Consider the following 21,928-nt stretch of genomic DNA (forward strand, 5'->3'; position numbering starts at 1 on the left):
TTGCTGTGGCTAGGACTTCTAGCACTATATTGAGTAAGAGAGGTGAAAGCAGATTTCCTGTCTTGGTTCTGATCTTAAGGGAACACTTGTAGTTTTTGTCTGTTGAAATGATGCTGATAGTGTATGTGTCATATATGGCCTTTATTATGTTTAGGTATGTTCCCTCTATTCCCACTTTGCTGAGAGTTTTTATCATAAATGGGAGCTGGATTTTATCAAATGCTTTTTCTGCATCTATTGATATGATCATGTGTCTTTTATACTTCATTTTGTTTATGTGGCAAATGACATTTTTTGATTTGTGGAAGTTGTACCAACCTTGCATTCCCAGAATAAATCCCACTTGATCATGGTGTATGATCTTTTTGATGCATTGCTGTATTTGGTTTGCTATTATTTTGTTGAAGATTTTGGCATATAAGTTCACTAGGGATATTTGTCTCTAATTTTCTTTTTTGTAATGTCTTCATCTGGTTTTGGAATTAGGATAATGCTGGCCTCTTTAAATGAGCTTGGGAAGTTTCCTTCCTCTTGAATTTTTTGAAATAGTTTGAGAAGGAGAAGTGTTAGTTCTTTTCAGAATGTTTGGTAAAACTCACCTGTGAAGCCATTCAATCCAGGGCTTTTCTTTGTTGGGAGTTTTTTCATTATCACTTCAATTTCACTAGGTGTAATCTGTCTATTCAGATTCTCTGATTGTTCCTGATTTAGTTTTGGAAGATTGTATGTCTTTAGGAATTTATCCGTTTTGTGTAGGTTGTCCAGTTTGATGGCATATAGTTGTTCATAATATTTTCTTACAATCCTTTGTATTTCTTTGGTTTCAGTTGTTATATCTCCTCTTTCATTTCTGATTTTATTTATTTGGGTCCTTTCTCCTTTTTTCTTGATGAGTCTAGTTAAATGTTTGTCAATCTTATTTACCTTTCTAAAGAATCAGCACTTGGATTCATTGACTTTTGTATCATTTTTTAGATTCTATTTTGTTTATTTCTGCTCTGGTCTTTATTATTTCCTCCCTTCTACTCACTTTAGGCTTCATTGTTCTTTTTCAAGTTCCTGTAAGTGTAAAGTTAGATTGTTTTTTTGAGCTTTCTCTTGTTTTTGAGATAGACTTGTAATGCTATGCATTTCCCTCTTAGGCTTGTTTTCCTAATGTCCCCCAGATTTGAGGTTTTTGTGAATTTATTTTCATTTGTTTCAAGGTATCTTTGGACATCTTCCTTGATCTCATTGTTAACCCATTCATTGTTTAATAACATGTTATTTAGCTTCCATGTTTTTGTGCATTTTTCAGTGTTCTTCTTGTGATTGATTTCTAGTTTCATAGCATTGTGGTCAGATATATGCTAGATATGATTTCAATCTTCTTAAATTTTTTGAGATTTATTGTGTCCTAACTCTAGAAGGAATAAAGAGTAGGTTAGATGAACCAGAGGATCAAATCAGTGATTTGGAAGACAAGGTAAAAAAAATACCCAAGCAGAGTAGCAAAAAGAAAAAAAGAATTAAAAAAAATATTAGGAGAGCTTAAGAAACCTTTGCAACAACATGTATAACAACATCCACATGGGGACACGAGAAGGAGAGGTGAGCTAATCTTTGACCTAATTGTGGTCTATCCTAGAAAACATTCCATGTACACTTGAAAAGTATGTATATTCTGCTCCTTTGGGGTGAGATGCTGTGAAGATAATAATCAAATCCATTTGATCTAGTGTGCATTTCTAGTGTGTTATTTAAGGCCGCTGTCTCCTTGTTGATTTTCTGCTTGGAAGATCTATCCATTGAAGTCAACGGAGTGTTAAAATCCCTGACTATGACTGAATTTCTGTTGATCACTCCCTTTATGTTTATCAAGATTTCCTTCACATGTTTAGGTACTATGTTAGGTGTGCAAATGTTTACTAGGTTATATCCTCTTGTTGGATTGTTCCCTTTATCAGTACATAGTGTCCTTCTTTGTTTCTTACTACAGCCTTGGTTTAGTCTATTTTGCCACATATAAGTACTGCTACCCTGGCTTTATTTCACTTTCCACTTGCATGAAATATCTTTTTTCCATACCTTTACTTTTAGTCTGTGTGTATCTTTCAATATGAGGTCAGTTCTTGGAGGCAGCATATATATGGGTCTTGTTTTCTTATCCATTCAGCTACCCTATGTCTTTTGGTCAAAGCATTTCAGCCATTTACATTAAGGTGATTATTGATAGATATGGATGTAGTGCCATTTTATTGTTAGATTGTTTTCCTTTTTTTCTTTCTCTTTTTCTTCTTCTTCTTAAAGCAAAACCTTTAATGTTTGTTACAGTAATGGTTTGGTGTTAACAAACTTCGTCAGCTTCTTTTTGTCTGGGAAGCACCTTATTTCTCCTTCGATTTTAAATGATAGCCTTGCTGAGTAAAGCAGCCTTGGTTGTAGGTCCTTGCTTATCATCACCTTGAATATTTTATGTCATTCCCTCTGGCCTGAAATGTTTTTGTTAAGTCATCAGATGACAGTCTAATGGGTGCTCCCTTGTAGGTTAACTACCTGCTTTCCCCTTGAGGCTTTTAGGATTCTCTCCATGTCTTTAAGCCTTGTCATTTTAATTATGATGTGTTTCCATGAAGACCTCCTTGGGCCCATCTTCCCCTCTTAGGTTTGGTACCCTCAGAGCTTCCTGGACTTGTGTGCCTTTTTCCTTCACCAGGTTAGGGAGGGTTTTAGTCATTATTTCTTCAAATAAGTTCTCGATCCCTTTTTGCTCACCTCTCCTTCTCATGTCCCCATGTGGATGTTGTTATACATGTTGTTGCAAAGGTTTCTTAAGCTCTCCTAATATTTTTTTAATTCTTTTTTTTTTTTTTTTGCTACTCTCCTTGGGTATTTTTTTTTCTACCTTGTCTCCCAACTCACTGATTCGATCCTCTGGTTCATCTAACCTACTCTTTATTCCTTCTAGTGTGTTATTTATTTTAGATACTGCATTCTTTATTTCTGACTGGTCCTTTTTTATTGTTTCTATGTCTTTTTTCATGCTGTTGAGTGTCCTTATAATCATTACTCCAAACTCTCTATCTGATAAATTGCTTGCCTCCATTTCATCTAGTTCTTCTGGAGCACTGTCTTGTCCTTTCATTTGAAGTCCGTTTCTTTGTCTTCCTAGTTGGGCTGCTTCTTTGTATTTTCTGCTGCATTTATTTTTTAATTGTAATTTTTTTCTTGGTTGGTTTATTTATTTATTTGTTTGTTTATTTATTTGGTGCTTGTTATCAACTTATTGCCTTTCAACTTCAAGTTCACTTTCAGAGTGCTCTGTGAAAATGGAGCTTGTCCCTTAAAGTATTTTTTCCTATGCCAACTGACATTGAAGCTTTCTCAGTAGGTTGTGCTGGAAGGACACTGCAAGAAAAGGGTTTTTCTTCCTAGTTCCAGTGTATTAGACTAGGTGAGCTCCTGCAGAGCACATGGCTCCAGTGTCAGTGTTCTGCAGTTAGTGCATCCTCCCTAGTACCCAACCTCAGCAGTGCACCCAGGATTACCAGTCCTTGCAGTTGTGTAGCAAAGCATTCCTAATGAAACCCTTCCCTGTGAAGAGCTTTTCCTAGCACACTAAAGGGCAGCTTTCCAAGAATTTTCAGAGGGCATATTTACAGCAAGTTCCAGCAGTGAGGACCACAGCAATCTCTGTCATCCAGTGAGCAACCGCTGGACAGTGCCTCTGAACAAGGTCAGAATCCCAGCCCTGGGGTGGGAGTGGACTCTTCCCTGGTTGCACTGTTTCAGTCCTAGGGCTAGTGATTACTCTTTATAGCTGCTTTTTCTATATTATTGAGAGTTCTCTTCACTTCTTACTAGCCAATCCCTCATTACTTTAATCCTTTGTTATAGAACACAATACTTTATATTAAACTTTCCCCTGTTTAAATTCTATTATGCCTTCTCTCTCCTGTTTGGGTACAGACAGATACAAATCTTTTTCAAATACAGAATATCACTTTTTATAATTGTAATCCCCTGCTGAAAAATTAAGTTTGGGTTTTATCTCCATGAATGTAACAGGCATAGTTATTTTATAGTTTGTGTCTAATAAATTGCACTGTCAGGGTATCTGTGAGTCTTATTCCTAGTGTCTTTTTTTGTGCTGATTTTCATTTATTTGCCTTATCACCTCATGTCATTGTTTATATTTGATTTCATGCTGATCCTTAATTGCAGTTTTACAATTATTTATAGAAATAAGTTGTGACCAAGCATGATTTAACTCTCCTTTAAAAAACATCCAGAGTGTTTTATTCAAGTTACTGCCAAGGTCTTAGGCACATTAACCAATATTCTCTCAATATAATATCAATTGAAATTTTCTCGACAATTCAGAGCTCTTGAGAGCAGGCTGCAGCTGATGTCATGGTTACTTCGGGTTTCTCTGTACTTTCAATGTGCAGCACTTGAAGGCCCCAGTGCTAAGCACATGAGGTCCTTCCTGTTGGCCAACCCTCAAGTCCACTGTTCATCCTCATAGCCCTAGAAGGTGTCACAGCATTGCTCAACCACTCAGCCATCTCTTCTGGGACAGCAAATGTCCTCTTGGCAAAAGCAGTTCCACATGCTGGACTTAATTCTCTGGATTCCTCTCTCATCCCAGATTTTTTTAAAGATTTTATTTCTTTATTTTTAGAGATAGGGGAAGGGAGAGAGAGAAACATTAATGTGTGGTTGCTTCCCGCACACCCACTGCTAGGAACCTGGCCCACAAGCCAGGCATGTGCCCTGACTCGGAATGGAACCAAGACCCTTTGGTTCGCAGGTCGACACTCAATCCACTAAGCCATACCAGCCAGGGCAATCTCATCCCAGATCTTATCCATGTAAATCTTCGCTATCTTCTAGGTCTGATGCTCAGGAAGGCTTTTTTAAAAAATGATATGTCTAAATTTTTTTGTTGGCTTCAGCAAGAGGATTGGAGTTTTTGGTAGTTCAACTCAGCCCTCATAATAAAAGTGGAGTCATCATTTATGTTGGACTGAAAACAAAGTCCAAGTCTTCATTATATGCTGTGGATCATCCAAAGGCTTAGTTCATACTTTAGAACAGCACTTCCCCCAGGAAGCTGTCTTTGAACACTCATCCTCACTTCCCATAATACCCATTGCATATTAATTATCTTTTAAATTTAGGCTGTGAGTTACTTGAGGGTAAAAACTGTTCTATATTTATTCTTCATAGTTTTGGTATCTATCTTGGTGCCTTGTATATAACAGGCATTCAATAACTGCTACATTAACGAATGAGTAATAAAGGCTGTACTCTGATTTCTTAAATTTTTGACATTTCCTCCAACAAGTTGATTTTATCTTTGAGAATAAGAGTTCAATCCATCCTTCAAGGACTGAATCTTAAAGAATACCTGAGAAACTTGCTCAGGCTTGTTATAGACTCCTGTTTTTCTTCCTCTTTCTCACAGAGCTAATCTTTACTTCACTGAGAGCTTTCCTTTACAGGGATTCATGTTTCAGCAAGTCAGGTGGCAAATGCAAACACATTAACTTGGTGTCAGAAAGAAATCAGCCTAGTATCACAAAATACATTTTTTAAATCCACACAGAAAATTCTTTTATTTAAAATGCTGTAACTTTCTTTAAAATATTTTAAAATATGTATCTTTATTTTTAGAGAGAGGGGAAAGGAGGGAGAAAGAGAGGAAGAGAAACATCCATGTGTGGTTGCCTCTTGTGCACCCCCTATTGGGGACCTGGCCCACAACCCAGGAACGTGACCTGACTGGGAATTGAACTGGTGACCTTTTGGTTGGCAGGCCAGAACTCAATCCACTGAGCCACACCAGCCAGGGCTCCTCAAAATATTTCTGCAAAGAAAATATGATGTAAATGTGTTTGTGAGTATGTATATCTGTGTGTTCTTTTATTTTTTTAAATATATTTTATTGATTTTGCTATTACAGTTGTGTCATTTCCCCCCTTCATTCCATCCATCCTGTATACACCCTCCCTCCCACATTCCCCCCACCTATAGTTCATGTCCATGGGTCATACATATGAGTTCTGTGGCTTCTACATTTCCTATACTACTCTTACCCTCCCCCTGTCTATTTTCTACCTACCATTTATGCTACTTATTCTCTGTACCTTTCCCCCGTCTCTCCCTCTCCCATTCCCGCACTGATAACCCTCCATGTGATCTTCATTTCTGTGACTCTGTTCCTGTTCTACTTGTTTGCTTAGTTTGCTTTATTTTTGTTTTAGGTGTGGTTGTTAACAACTGTGAGTTTGCTGTCATTTTTACTGTTCGTATTTTTGATTTTCTTTTTCTTAGATAAATCTCTTTAACATTTCATATAATGAAGGCTTGCTGATGATGAACTCCTTTAACTTGACCTTATCTCAGAAGCACTTTATCTGCCCTTCCATTCTAAATGAAAGCTTTGCTGGATAGAGCAATCTTGGATGTAGGTCCCTGGCTTTCATGACTTCAAATACTTCTTTCCAGCCCCTTCTTGCCTGTAAAGTCTCTTTTGAGAAATCAGCTGACAGTCTTATAGGAACTCCTTTGTAGGTAACTGTGTCCTTTTCTTTTGCTGCTTCTAAGAGTCTCTCCTTCTGTTTCATCTTAGGTAGTGTAATTATGATGTGCCTTGGTGTGTTCCTCCTTGGGTCCAGCTTCTTTGGGACTCTCTGAGCTTCCTGGACTTCCTGCAAGTCTATTTCCTTTGCCAGACTGGGGAAGTTCTCCTTCATTATTTGTTCAAATAAGTTTTCAATTATTTGTTCTTCCTCTTCTCCTTCTGCCAGCCCTATAATTCGGATGTTGGAACGTTTCAAGATGTCCTGGAGGTTCCTAAGCCTCTCCTCATTTTTTTGGATTCTTGTTTGTTCATTCTTTTCTGGTTGGATGTTTCTTTCTTCCTTCTGGTCCACACCGTTGATGTGAGTTCCAGTTTCTTTCCCATCACTATTGGTTCCCTGTACATTTTCCTTTGTTTCTCTTAGCATAGCCTTCATTTTTTCATCTAATTTGCCACCAAATTCAACCAATTCTGTGAGCATCCTGATCACCAGTGTTTTGAACTGTGCATCTGATAGGATGGCTGTCTCTTCGTCACTTAGTTGTATTTTTTCTGGAGCTTTGATCTGTTCTTTCATTTGGGCCATTTTTTTTGTCTTGGCACTCGAGTTACTTAAAGGGGCGGAGCCTTGGGTGTTCACCAGGGTGGGGTAATTTTAGTCGCTGTGCTGTGACGCTGTATGTGAGGAAGGGGTCCAAGAGGGAGCAATGGCGCTTGCTCCACTCTGTGCCGGATTTCAGTCACTCCGTCCTCTGCCCACAATCAAATTGGGCCCTTTTGGTGCTGCTTCCCGAGTGGATGGGTTTGTGTACGTTCTAGGCCCCTGTGGGTCTCTCCAACAAACTCTCCTGTGAGGCTGGGAGTCTCTCCTGCTGCCGCCTCAACCCTCACAGGTGTTTTCAATCAGAGGTTTGAGGCTTTATTTCCCCGAGCTGGAGCCCTGGGTTGCACCGTCTGTCACCCAGTCTACCAGCTGCTGCCTCGCAGGCCAGCTGCAGCTTTGCCCACCCCACTCCACAATCCACCACCTCACTAGGTCTTCCAGCTTCCGCCTTGCCGTGAGTCCTCTCCACCCGGGTGCCTGTCTCCACCCCTCCTACCAGTCTGGATGAATGTTTCTTCTTTATCTCCTTGGTTGTCAGACTGCCATACAGTTCAATTTTCTGTCAGTTCTGGTTGTTTTTTGTTTTTAAATTGTTGTTGTCCTCTTTTGGTTGTGCAAGGAGGCACAGTGTGTCTACCTATGCCTCCATCTTGGCCGGAAGTCCCTGTGTGTGTTCTTTTAAAATGCACTTAAGTAGAAGTCAATTTATTTCATCAGGAACTTGCTCTTCAAGAGTGGTCAGTTAACATTTAACCTAAAAGCCACACACAGAGTCAGCAGTCAGCTACTACAAAAGTTTCAACAGGAGAGTCTTTTTACTAGCAAAATGAGTGTCATAAATAGATTTTCACTTGTAAGGTAGTGTGTTTGATGAGGGGTGTGGAAGAGGCAAAGAGGGGATAAATGGTAGCAGAAAGAGACTTGACTTTGGGCGCACGATGCAGTATGCAGATGATGTGTTATAGAGCCACATACTTGAAACCTGTATGGTTTTACAAACAAATGTCACTCCAATAAATTCAATAAAAATAAAAGGTTTTCTAGAGTAAAATAATATGTAAAATGAAATAAAATTAAAATCTTGCTAAACTGTGTGATGGTTGTCAGAAATAGGCTGTTTCCCCACAAAACCAAAACAATACAAAACATCCCAAACCATGTTAGTTTCACAGGCAAGTCTATCAAATGGGGAAATAGGTGATTGCAATTTTATAAAGACTTTTCTAGAGAATAGAGGAAAAAAATTAACCCAAACTCATTTCAGGAGGTATGCATAACTTTGATTTAAAAATTGGTAGGAATAACAAACTTTAAGACCAGAAAAAAGACAAAGATGCCCACTTTCACCATGTCCTGTCAACATGTCCCAGCCAAACAAGTCAAGAAAAAGACATTCAAGTCACGAGAGTTAAAAGGAAGAAAATAACATTATACTATTTTATGATGATATGAAAAGAATAAACAAATAAATTAGTATATATAAAAAGCCAATGCAGTTTGGCAGAACGATAGATATAAAAACATAAACAACAGTTGCAATCTATTTACTAGCAATAACCAAGTAGAAAATGTTATTTTTAAAAAGGCACCATTGGAGAGTTCAGGCCAAGAAGGAGGAGTGGGTAGAAACCCTTTGCTTTCTCGCACAACCAAAAGGAGGATAACAACCAATCTAAAATCAATAAACAACCAAAAGTGCCAGAAAATCAAACTACATTTGATTGCAGTTTGGTTGGAATTCTGACAACCAAGGTATTAGAGAAAATGTCGACCAGAATAACCAGACCAGTAAGGCACACCACAAGGGCCGACTCAGAAAAACCCTGGCAATGCGCCTGAGGGATAGGGCTGACTGCCCAGCTCGGGGAGCTGCCCAGGAGGGACTGACTTAAGGGGAAAACTGAGACTCAGAGCTGACTGTGAGCTACAGCTGGGGTTGCTGCGGTGGGAGATACTTCCAGTCTCACGTGAAAGTCTGTTGGAAAGTGCACTAGAGAGGAGCAGGCGAACTTCACTGTTCCCTCTCTGCCCCCCCCCCCCCCCACAGGCAGCGCCTAAGCACAGCAAAGAGGGTTGCCTTGCCCTGGTGAACACCTAAGGCCCCACCCCCTTACATTTTAACAGGTGTGCCTAGACAAAGAAATATGAACCAAATGAAAGAATAGAGCAAAACTTCAAAAAGAGAGCTAAGCAATGAGGACATAGATAACCTATGTCATGGAGAATTTAAAGCCCTTATAATCAAAATGTTCACAGAACTGATTGAGCTTGGTTGAAAAATGAAAAAACAAGTGAAAGATACCCAAAATGAAATAAAGCAAAATATTCAGGAAACCAAGAGTGACAGGAAGGAAACCAGGATTCAAAGCAACGATTTGGAACAGAAGGAAAAAATAAACATCCAGCCAGAACAGAATGAAGAAACAAGAATTCAAAAAGTGAAGAGAGACTTACAAACCTCTGGGACAATCTGAAAGGTTCCAATATCCAAATTATAGGGGTGCCAGAAGGAGAAGAACAACGGCAAGAAGTTTAACACTTATTTGAACAAATAATGAACGAAAACTTCCCCAATCTGGCAAAAGAAATAGACTTCCAGGAAGTCCAGGAAGCTCAGAGAGTCCCAAAGAAGTTGGACCCAAAGAGGAACACACCAAGGCACATCATCATTAAGTTACCCAAGATTAGAGACAAAGAGAAACTCCTAAGAGCAGCAAGAGAAAAGGAGACAGTTTCCTACAAAGGAGTTCCCACAAGGCTATCAGCTTATTTCTCAAAAGAAACGTTGCAGGTAAGAAGGGACTGGAAAGAAGTATTTGAAGTCATGAAAGGCAAGGACCTACATCCAAGAATAGTCTATCCAGCAAAGCTTTCATTTAGAATGGAAGGGCAGATAAAGTGCTTCCCAGATGAGGTCAAGTTCAAGGAGTTCATCATCACCAAGCCCTTATTATATGAAACGTTAAAGGGACTTATCTAAGAAGAAGATCAAAAATATGAACACTAAAATGACAACAAACTCACAACTATCAACAAATGAACCTAAACGAAAAGAAAAACAATGAAAACAAAAACTAAGCAAACAACCAGAACAGGAACAGAATCAGAGAAATGGACATCACACAGAGGGAGTTCAGTGGGGAGGGGGAAGGGAGGAAAGTGTGGGGAGGGTACAGGGAAGAAGCAGCATAATTAGGAGGCATAAAATAGATGGGGAGAGATAAAAATGGTATAGGAAACAGAGAACTCAAAGAACTTATATGTACAACCCGTGGACATGAACTAAGGGGGGTGGATGCTGGAGGGTTGGGGGAACGGGATGGAGGCGGGGTAAAGGGGGAAAATTGGGAAAACTGTAATAGCATAATCAGTAAAAAAAATACTTTAAAAAAAGAATTAAAAACTTATGTTCATACAAAACCTTGCTTACGTTTTGTATGAACATAAGTTTCTAATATTCATAGTAGCATCATTCATAATAATGCTACCAAAAAGGGGGGAGGGTAACAACCCAAATATCTATCAATTGAAGAATTTCTGAGTGAATGAAATGTAGTATGCCCAGTTCACATGATGGGAGAGCATATGGGGAGGGCCTGAAGCAGATGAATTCTCCCTGCCCAGCTTCAGGTCTCTTAGCTGGTCAGAGTCTGTCCCTCTCACTCAGCCCCTCTAGCTTTGATAGGAAAGGCAGCTGATTGGAGAGGGGAGATCACGCTGATCTCTCAGTAACCAATCTTCTAAGTTAGTGAACAGGGGACTTTAAGTACCAAGCTCCCGAGAGGTGTGAGGGGCTAGAATGTGCCGGAAGAGCCATTCCTGCAGACAGCTGTGTGTGGTCCAGCTTTGAGCCACCCAGCACTCAGGCTTAGAGAACGCTCCCCAACTCAGAGGTGCGTAAATCCAAGCACAAAGACCCTTGCCTCAGGGGAAGCTTGTCACCACCAATCATTAAGTCCCAGCACTTCCAGGTTAGGTCCAGGAGTTAGGAACATTTCTTCCTCCATTCTTAATCTGTGAATCACCTGGAATCTTGGTTTTATTCCTTCTGGGAACTACTGGAAGATGAACAACAAAAAACAGAAGAAATTACAACAATGGTCCCTTTAGGTAACTCTTCACAACTGCTCAGAATGTGAGGCAAAATGAGATCATTGAAATTATATGGTAAGTAGAATTTGTGGACCATGCTTTCCCCTTTTATCCCTCCTTCCACTTCACCGTGATGTAGCGTAAGATCTGGCTTTCTTTAGTTCCTTCTTTCTTTTCTTTCTTTCTTTTTTTTGGTATATTTTAATATATCAAATCTCAAATTTATAGGAAAACTAAATATATTACACAAAATTCTTTTTTTCTGAATAATTTGAGAGTGTGTTGCTGATCTGATGCCCCATTACCTCTAAACACTTTAGCAAGTATTTCCTATAAATGAAGACATTTCCCTGGATAATCACAATTAAACCCTTGAAATCAGGAAATTGACATTATACATTACTGCAAACCTCACTTAAGAATGACCCCTTGCTCCAGTTATGTCCTTTGTAACCAAAGGGTCTGGGTCAGTGTCATGCAGAGCATGTAGTTGTCATGTCTTTCCAGTCTCTTCAATTTGAAATAGCTTCTCAGTCTTTCCTTGACTTTTAAGAACTCGACATGTTTGAAGATGATTAGGCTAGTTATTTTGTAGGATGTTTTGGTGTTTCTTCATCATCTGATGAATCTTTGGTTATTATGTATCTTTGGCATGAATATTGTACAAGTGTATTCTCTTCATGTCATACAACTCATCAGGTAGCACACAACTGTAATTTCTCCCATTACAGGTGATGTTACCTTTGATCACTGTGATAACATGGTGTTATAGACTGAACATTTGTGTCCCCTCAGATTCGTAAGTTGAAACCTACCCCACAGTGTGATGGTTTTAGGAGGTGGGGGCCTTTGGAGAAGCTGATTAAGAATAGCTGAAGTAATGAGGATGGACCCCTCATTAGTCGCCATGTAAGAGTCACAAGTGAGTTTGCTTCCTCTCTCTGATCTCTGCTGTAAGAGGACACAACCAGAATTTGGCAGCCTGAAACAAAGAAAAGGGTCCTCACCAGAACCTGACCATGCTGGCACAATGATCTTGAACTTGCAGCTTCCAGAACTGTGAGAAATAAATTTCTAATGTTTGATTCTGGTCAAGTGTAGGTAAATGCAGTACTGGTCTCCTCCCATAACCACATCAAAAATACAACTAATCAACAGAACAACCATCATTCAGAACCACCTGAAACTTACTTAGCTGAATGGGAGTTCTACAACTGAAGATATAAAGAAGAAGACATATTGAGACTGGTAGGAGGGGTAGAGAAGCAAAATGCTGGTTCCATACCAGTGTGTGGCAGATAAAAATCAGGAAGAATATCTCCAAATGAGGGGTCCCAGGCCCCACCAAGTCCTCCATCCTCCAGTTCCACTGCCAGGAAGAGAAGTCCCCATACCACACTTCTGGCTATACAAAACAGTGGAGAGTGTGGCTGAGTGATAGTGGAGTCCCAGGCGGTTCCTCTGAAAGGGCCCACCTGTGTACTTACTTGGACTCACTCACTCTGAGTTCCAGTTTGGGGCATCAGCTTGAAAGGCACCAGGAATGTATGGGGAAGACCTGAGCTGTCTAGCATCAGGGGTGAGAGTGTGGGTGGGCAACTTTCTCCCAGAAAGAAGAGCTAGCAAGGGCCATTGTTCCTTTGATGAGCCCTCTACCTACAGAGCCAGCAGGTGGTCACCATATCTGAGACTCAATCAACCTGGCTCACAACCTGTGTCCTCCAACCTCCATTCTGTTTATTCTTTTCCTGGAGTTTTTTTCTATTCTTTCATTGGGACATGTTTCTTTGTCTCCTCAATTTGGCAGCTACCCTGTGTTTGTTTCTATGCATTAAGTAGAACTGCTATGTCTCCCAGGCTAGGTAGAGTAATGTAGTAGGTGTCCTGTAGGGCCCAGTGGCACAGCCTTCCTATTGACCCAAGCTGGTCACTCCAGGTGTGCCTTCTTGTGAGCTGTATATGCCCTCCTATTAGTTGAGCCTTGATTGCTGTTGGCATATCAATGGGAGAGATTTACCCCCATGTCAATCAGCAGCAAGGACTGGCTGAGATCACCATGGAGGATCAGCTGTGCAGGGGCCCATCCCCCAGAGCAAGACTTACTTCAGTGGGGCTCTGGTACCCACTGAGTCTGCCCCTTGAGTGTGGTGGTGCTTGTGGAGGTCATTGGGTGGTACTTTGACATGGTGTGAAGCTTTCCACCAGGTGCACTACCTCTTAGGCTTCCCAGGAAGCGCAGGCCAAGTTCAGCTGCTGCTTGTGTTCAGCCCTGGTCCACTCAGCATGTGCTACAAAGCGATCTGCAGGTGGCTGCTACTTGTGTTGGGTTTGAAGGTGCCCAAAAGAGGCCAAACTGCAAACCAAGGCTGGCTGCTTCTAGCACCGGGGCTGGGGCCACTTAACGAGATGTACAAGGCATGCTGAGGCCAGATTCTGCTTGTTTGAGAGATTTTAGGAAAATCTGAAGCACGAGCCAAGACAGGCAATTTGTATGGAAATGCCACGGGAAACAGCTTGGGTGGGTGTGCAAGTTGGGTGGGGCAGGGCCTCAGGGAATCACCAGGATGGGGCAAACAGTGTTAGTCAGGTTGATGGAGACTTAGATGTGGTGACTGTCTGCCGGCTTTGTGGGTGGAGGTGTCATTAAAGGACCAATGACCTCTGCCAGCACTTCTGTCTGGGAAAAAGCTGCCCCCTCCCCAGCTTTCTCCTTGATGTCAGAGCTCAGAGGGAATGAGTCCAAATAAGTCCATGTGTGGGCCCTTTAAGAGGAACTGCCTAGGACTCCAGAAGCCCTCTGTCTCACTCAGCCACAATCTCTGCTGCTTTTTATGGCCAGAAGTTATGGGAACTTCTCTTCTTGACACTGGAACCTTAGGCTGGGAGACTGGTATGGGGCTGTGATCTCTCACTCCTCAGTGTGGACCTCTGCAGCCATGATATCCCTTCCAATTTTTCCCTGCACCATGTGGGTGTGGGACCAGCCTGTACTGCATCTCTGCCCCTCCTACCAGTCTCAATGTGGTTTGTTCTTTAATACTCTAGTTGTAGGACTTCCATTCAGCCAGACTTCAGATGGTTCTGAATGATGTTTTTTGTGTAGTTTAATTGTGATTTTGATGTGGTTGTGAGAGAAGGCATGTTTACCTACATTGCCCTTACATTACATTGTTAAAACTAAGACAGTAACATTAATTCATTAATATTAACTAAAGTTTAGATATATTTTATTTTTGCGAGTTTTGTTCCAGGATCTCATCCAAGAAACCATAGTGCACTTAGATGTCACGTCTTTTTAGTCTTTTCAGGTCTAGGACAGTCTCTCTCTCTTTTTTTTTTCTTTTCTTTTCATGCATTAATGGTTCTGAGAAGTATTGGCCAAATGTTTTGTAGCTTGGGTCTTATTTTTTAAATTATTTTTTATTGTTATTCAGTTATAATTGTCTGCATTTTCTCCCCATCCCTCCACCCCACCCCAGCCAATCCCACCTCCCTCCCCCTCTCTTACCCTCCCCCTTGATTTTGTCCTTGTGTCCTTTATAGTAGTTCCTGTAGACCCCTCTCCCCACTATCCCCTCCCCACTCCCCTCTGGCTATTGTTACATTGTTCTTCATTTCAATGTCTCTGGTTATATTGAGCTCTGGTCTATGAACCAAAAGGTCACTGGTTTGATTCCCAGTCAGGGCACATGCCTGGGTTGCGGGCCAGGTCCCCAATCAGGGGATTACAAGAGGCAAATGGAAGGTCTTATTTTTAAATTATTCCTTATTCTAAGGTTAGAGGAAGTCATCTATGTTTTCTTTTAAAAGTCAACATTTTTTTTTTGTTTTGACATTCAAGTCCTTAATTTATTTAGGACTTATTTGTGGTAGGGATCCAGATTCATTTTTTCCCACTTAGATAACTAAGTTTTGGTCATCGAATTGTTTCTCTGTCATCAAAGATTTGTCATGACAACGTGGTCATACATTAACGTTCCTCATATGCATAGCTCTGTTTCTAGGCTCCGTTTTCACTCTCTTGGTTACTTTATTTCTATGCCAATAATATAATTGTCTTAATTACTCTAGCTTTATCCTCAGTCTCTATGTTTGGCAGAGCCGCCATGTCTCCTTAGCCTTTTTGTTCAGAAGTGTCTTGGATGTTCTTTACTCTTCCTCATACATTTGTCCTGTTTCACAAAAATAAACAATAAACACTGTTGTGAATTTTCATTAGAGTTGCAGTAAATCTATAGATCATTATGTGAGTCACGACACTTTGAAGTTAAACCTACCTGCCCATATAAATCTAATCTTTATCTGGGTCTTTTAAATGTTTTTTTAGTGCGGTTATACAGTTTTCTCTGTATAGGGCTGATGTATCTTTTATTAGGTTTATTAAAGGCACCATTAGGTTTACTATCCAATGGTGCCTTTCTTTAAGTGTTTTTTATTGACTATGCTATTACAGTTTTCCCAATTTTCCCCCTTTACCCCGCCTCCATCCCGTTCCCCCAACCCTCCAGCATCCACCCCCCTTAGTTCATGTCCACGGGTTGTACATATAAGTTCTTTGAGTTCTCTGTTTCCTATACCATTTTTATCTCTCCCCATCTATTTTATGCCTCCTAATTATGCTGCTTCTTCCCTGTACCCTCCCCACACTTTCCTCCCTTCCCCCTCCCCACTGAACTCCCTCTGTGTGATGTCCATTTCTCTGATTCTGTTCCTGTTCTGGTTGTTTGCTTAGTTTTTGTTTTCATTGTTTTTCTTTTCGTTTAGGTTCATTTGTTGATAGTTGTGAGTTTGTTGTCATTTTAGTGTTCATATTTTTGATCTTCTTCTTAGATAAGTCCCTTTAACGTTTCATATAATAAGGGCTTGGTGATGATGAACTCCTTGAACTTGACCTCATCTGGGAAGCACTTTATCTGCCCTTCCATTCTAAATGAAAGCTTTGCTGGATAGACTATTCTTGGATGTAGGTCCTTGCCTTTCATGACTTCAAATACTTCTTTCCAGTCCCTTCTTACCTGCAACGTTTCTTTTGAGAAATAAGCTGATAGCCTTGTGGGAACTCCTTTGTAGGAAACTGTCTCCTTTTCTCTTGCTGCTCTTAGGAGTTTCTCTTTGTCTCTAATCTTGGGTAACTTAATGATGATGTGCCTTGGTGTGTTCCTCTTTGGGTCCAACTTCTTTGGGACTCTCTGAGCTTCCTGGACTTCCTGGAAGTCTATTTCTTTTGCCAGATTGGGGAAGTTTTCGTTCATTATTTGTTCAAATAAGTGTTAAACTTCTTGCCGTTGTTCTTCTCCTTCTGGCACCCCTATAATTTGGATATTGGAACCTTTCAGATTGTCCCAGAGGTTTGTAAGTCTCTCTTCACTTTTTGAATTCTTGTTTCTTCATTCTGTTCTGGCTGGATGTTTATTTTTTCCTTCTGTTCCAAATCGTTGCTTTGAATCCTGGTTTCCTTCCTGTCACTCTTGGTTTCCTGAATATTTTGCTTTATTTCATTTTGGGTATCTTTCACTTGTTTTTTCATTTTTCAACCAAGCTCAATCAGTTCTGTGAACATTTTGATTATAAGGGCTTTAAATTCTCCATGACATAGGTTATCTATGTCCTCATTGCTTAGCTCTCTTTTTGAAGTTTTGCTCTATTCTTTCATTTGGTTCATATTTCTTTGTCTAGGCACACCTGTTAAAATGTAAGGGGGTGGGGCCTTAGGTGTTCACCAGGGCAAGGCAACCCTCTTTGCTGTGCTTAGGCGCTGCCTGTGGGGGGGGGGGGGCAGAGAGGGAACAGTGAAGTTCGCCTGCTCCTCTCTAGTGCACTTTCCAACAGACTTTCACGTGAGACTGGAAGTATCTCCCACCGCAGCAACCCCAGCTGTAGCTCACAGTCAGCTCTGATTCTCAGTTTCGCCTTCAGCCAGCCCCGCCCGCACAGTCTGCCGCCTTGTCTACAGTCTTGCTGTGTGTTCTTCCTGGTCTGGTTTTTCTGGTTGATATTTTCTCTAATTCCTGGTTGTTGGAGTTCCGTGCAGTTTGATTTTCTGGCGCTTTTGGTTGTTTATTGATTTTAGGTTGGTTGTTTTCCTCCTTTTGGTTGTGAGAGGAAGCAAAGGGTTTCTACCTACACCTCCATCTTGGCCAGAACTCCCAGTTTTCAATTCTTTTGGGTATATACCCAGGAGGGAATTGATGGATTACATGGTAATTCTATTTTTAAATTTTTGAGGAACTAACAAGTTTTTCAGAGAAGCTGCACAAATTTTTACAGTCCTATCAACAAAGGGCTCCCATTTCTCCATATCTTCACTAGCACTTATGACAGGCATCCTAGTTCACATTACGTAGACACTCATGGTAGTTTTGATTTGCATTTCCCTAGTGACTAATGATACTAAGCATCTGTTTTATGCACTATTGGCCATTAGTATGGAAATAGAAATGTTTTTTGGAAATATATTCAAATACTTTGACCATTTTTTAATTGGGCTAATAGTCTTTTCATTATTGAGTTATAAGAGTTATTTGTATACTCTGGATATGAGACCCTTTTCAGGTATATGATTTGCAAATATTTTCCCCATTGTGTGGGTGAACTTTTCAGTTTCCTTATAATGTCCTTTGACACAAAAATGTTTTAAATTTTGATAAAATCCAATTTATCTATTTTTCTTTCGTTTCTTATGCTTTTGGTGTCCTATCTAAAAAAAAAAATGTTATCTAAGTCAAGGTCATAACGATTTACCCCCATGTTTTCTTCTTGGAGTTTGATACTTTTAATTCTTACATTTAAGTCTTTAATGAGTTTTGAGTTAGTTTTGTACAAGGTGTGAAGTTGGGGTCCAAATTCATTTTTTTTTTGCATGTGGTTATCCAGTTGTCCTAACACCATTTGTTCAGAAGTGGTGTTATTTCCCCATTGGCACCCTTGTCAAAAATTAATTGACCATAAAATGTATGGATTTACTTCTGAACTCTCGAGTCCATTCCATTGATCTCATGTCTATCCTTATGCCTGCACCACACTGTATTGATTACTGTAGCTTCCTAGTAACCTTTAAAATCAGAAAGTATGAGTCCTCCAACTTTGTTCTTTTTCAAGATTGTTTATTCTGACTCCATAGGAATTTGAAGATCAACTTTTTATTTCTGAAAAAAAGGATGTTGAAATTTTGATAGGGGTTGTATTGAAGCTGCATATTGTCTTGGGAAGTATTGCCATATTAAAAATATTAAGAGCCCTGGCCAGGTTGCTCAGTTGGTGAGAGCAGGGGTCTCCAACCCCTTGGCCATGGACCAGGCCATGGCCTGTTAGGAACTGGGCTGCACAGCAGGAGGTGAGCAGCGAGGAGTGAGCAAAGCTTCACCTGTATTTACAGCCCTCCCCATCACTCACATTACCGCCTGAGCTCCACCTCCTGTCAGATCAGCAGAGGCATTAGATTCTCATAGAAGCACGAACCCTACTGTGAACTGTGCATGCAAAGGGTCTAGGTTGCTCACTCTTTATGAGAATCTAATGCCTGATGATCTGAGGTGGAGCTGAGGCGGTGATGCTAGTGCTGGGGGAGTAGCTGTTAATACAGATTATCATTAGATGAGAGGTTTGACTGCAAAGAGACCATAATAAATCAATTGCTTGCCAACTCATATCAAAACCCTATCAGTGAGTGGCAAGTGACAAGTAAGCTGCATCTGTTGGCAGGCTTTAAGTCAGAATCTGACACTTATTTTAGTTCACACATGGCCTGCCCATTATTTTATTTACTACTTCTGCTGCATCGCTTGTGTCAGTCACAGTTTTGGTAAGCCCACGTGCTAAGCCTGGCCAAAATGAATAAAAATCAGATGTCACTAGAGAGCTTCTTTGAAAAGAGGGAAAGACCCAATGATGAGACAGCAGAAGACTCTAAGACTGCCAACAAAATGAAAGCTGCATTTAAAAGAAAATACTAAGAGTCCTACTTAAATAATGGGTTCATTGCAACAGGTGATTCACATTCTCCAAGCCCATTTTGTATAAAATAGCCGGCAACTGGCTACTCAACAAAGCCATGACACCTTCAAAAATGCTTCGCCACGTGGAGACAAAGCACCCTGCATTAAAAGACAGGCCTTTGGAATGTTTCAAAGGAAAAAAACGTGAACACAAACAACAGAAGCAGTTATTGAAGGCCACCACTTACTTCATCATCAAATGTGTCTGCACTGCAAGCATCATTCTAAATGGCTAACTTCATTGCTAAAGCTAAGAAGCCCTTTACTACTGGTGAAGTGTTGATCCTGCCTGCTGCTAAGGACATTTGTTGTGAACTTTTAGGAGAGGCGGCACTTCAAAAGGAGGTACGTATTCCTGTTTTGGCTAGCACCATAACTAGATGAAGTGATAAAAGAGCAGAAGATATTTAGGCACAATTGTTAGAGAGGACTAATGAGTCACTGTGGTACGCAATCCAGGTTGACGAATCTACCGATGCTGACAACAAGGCAAGAATGCTTGTTTTTGTGTGATATATTTATCAGGAGGATGTGCATGAGGATATGTTATGTGCACTTTTGTTGCCAACCAACACTACAGCTGCAGAACTACTCAAGTCTTTGAATGATCTCCTATCAGGATTACTGAATTGGTCATTTTCTGTCAGTATATACATGGATGGAGCGGCTGCCATGATTGGACGGCTTTCTGGTTTCACTACTCGGGTCAAAGAGGTCGCTTCTGAATGTGACTCCACACACTGTCACACATAGAGAAATGCTGTCTAGCTGGAAAATGTCACCTGAACTTAACGACATTTTGCAGGATGTGATTAAAATTATCAACCACATTAAAGTACATGCCCTTAACTCACGTCTGTTTGTGCAGCTCTGTGAGGAGATGGACACAGAGCACACACGTCTTCTCTTACACACAGAAGTGAGATGTTTCTAAAGGTAGATCACTGGCCTGTTTTTGAGTTATGAGAGCCACTCCAAAGATTTCTTTTAGAAAAATAGTCACCACTGGCAGCACATTCAAAGACACAGAATGCGTCACAAAACTTGCTTATTTGTGCGACATATTCAACCTGCTCAATGAACTCAATCTGTCACTTCAGGGGAGAATGACAACTGTGTTCAAGTCGGCAGAGAAAGTGGCTGCATTCAAAGCCAAAATGGAATTTGGGGGTGACGAGTGAACATTGGGATGTTTGACATGTTTGAGACACCGGCAGAGAGTTTTGAAAGACACTGAGCCAGGGCCTTCTTTCTCCCAGCTGGTGCATGATCACCTGTCTCAGCTTTCAGAAGAGTTTGAGCACTACCTCCCACCCACAAAAGACCCCTGAAGGGAAAGGAGTGGATCACCCATGTGTGAATAAGCCAGGTGAATCGACTTTGTCCATGCTAGAAAAGGATCAACTGCTTGAGATCTCAAATGGCGGTGGCCTTACAAGTATGTCTGAGACAACTGCAAATCTCCATATATTCTGGATTAAAGTCAAGGCGGACTATTCTGAGGTTGCCACAGAAGCACTGAATAGCCTGCTTCCATTTCTAACATCCTATCTTTATGAAGCTGGGTTTTCTGCAGTGACAGCAACCAAATCGAGATTATGGAGTAGACCGGAAATTAGCAACACATTTCAGTTGTCAGTGTTTCCTGTCACTCCCAGATGGGACCATCTACTTGCAGGAAAACAACCTTAAAAGCTACTCTGTCTAATTTTAATATTGGCACTTATTTTTTTCCTCTGATATTTGCCCGGATCACTTTGCCTCTTCTTTTATGTTCATCCTATACTTATTGCTTCTTAGAAATAACATACATGTTATAATTTCTGTCTTTTAATACACAGGACATTCAGCTGATTCACATTTAATGTAACAAATATTATAGAGTACTTGATTTTAATTCTTTTCTACTACACTACTATTTATTTTATATCGTTGTTTCCTATCTTTCTTTTCCTTGAGTTTGCTAATGTGATCACATTCTCATTTCTTGTGACCCCTGTCCTTGATAATTTGAAGATTTGCAGCCAAGTGGCTTTCCAACTGGAAAGAAGGAAGTGAAGGGCCACTCAGGAAGTCCCAGGCCCCAGCTCTGTGCCTTACCTCAGCTCCCACGGTGAGGCTCTGATGGCCCCGAATTTGGCTCAAGAACCAGGAGACATTCATGCTTGTATTCATTCCTGAAACGGAAGTGTTAGCATTTCTTCCTGGAAATTTTGTTATTCACATGGAAAGTCTTCTGGATCTATCTTTCAAGTATTTTTTATCTGTTCCTTCAATATTTCCATCTGCTTATAATTTTGTCCTGCAAAATTGAGATTTTTCTCAATTTTGAGATTTTTGTTTTGTTGAATCTTCTGGGCCACTAATACAGATCTCAACCATCTTCTGCTTCAGCTCATCAATTAAAATTTCAAGTGAAAAAAGCATATTTCTTATTTTTGAGAAGTATTTTTATCCTGTAATGGAGCCATCTTACATATTTTTTCAATTTTATATGTTTATTTACTTTTTGGTTCAAGTAGCTGAATGTCTGCATTGGTTCTCGCTTTTCTGTGGGCCAGATCCCTTCAGGTGGGCTGCTACTTTCCCCTGATCTCTCTCATGGCTCTGAGGGGACACGTTGCAATCCCATGATTAGTGAAAGGTCCAGCTCTGGCTGCCCTGTATCAG

Source organism: Desmodus rotundus, chromosome 4, assembly GCF_022682495.2.
Source record: "Desmodus rotundus isolate HL8 chromosome 4, HLdesRot8A.1, whole genome shotgun sequence".
Lineage (NCBI taxonomy): Eukaryota > Metazoa > Chordata > Mammalia > Chiroptera > Phyllostomidae > Desmodus > Desmodus rotundus.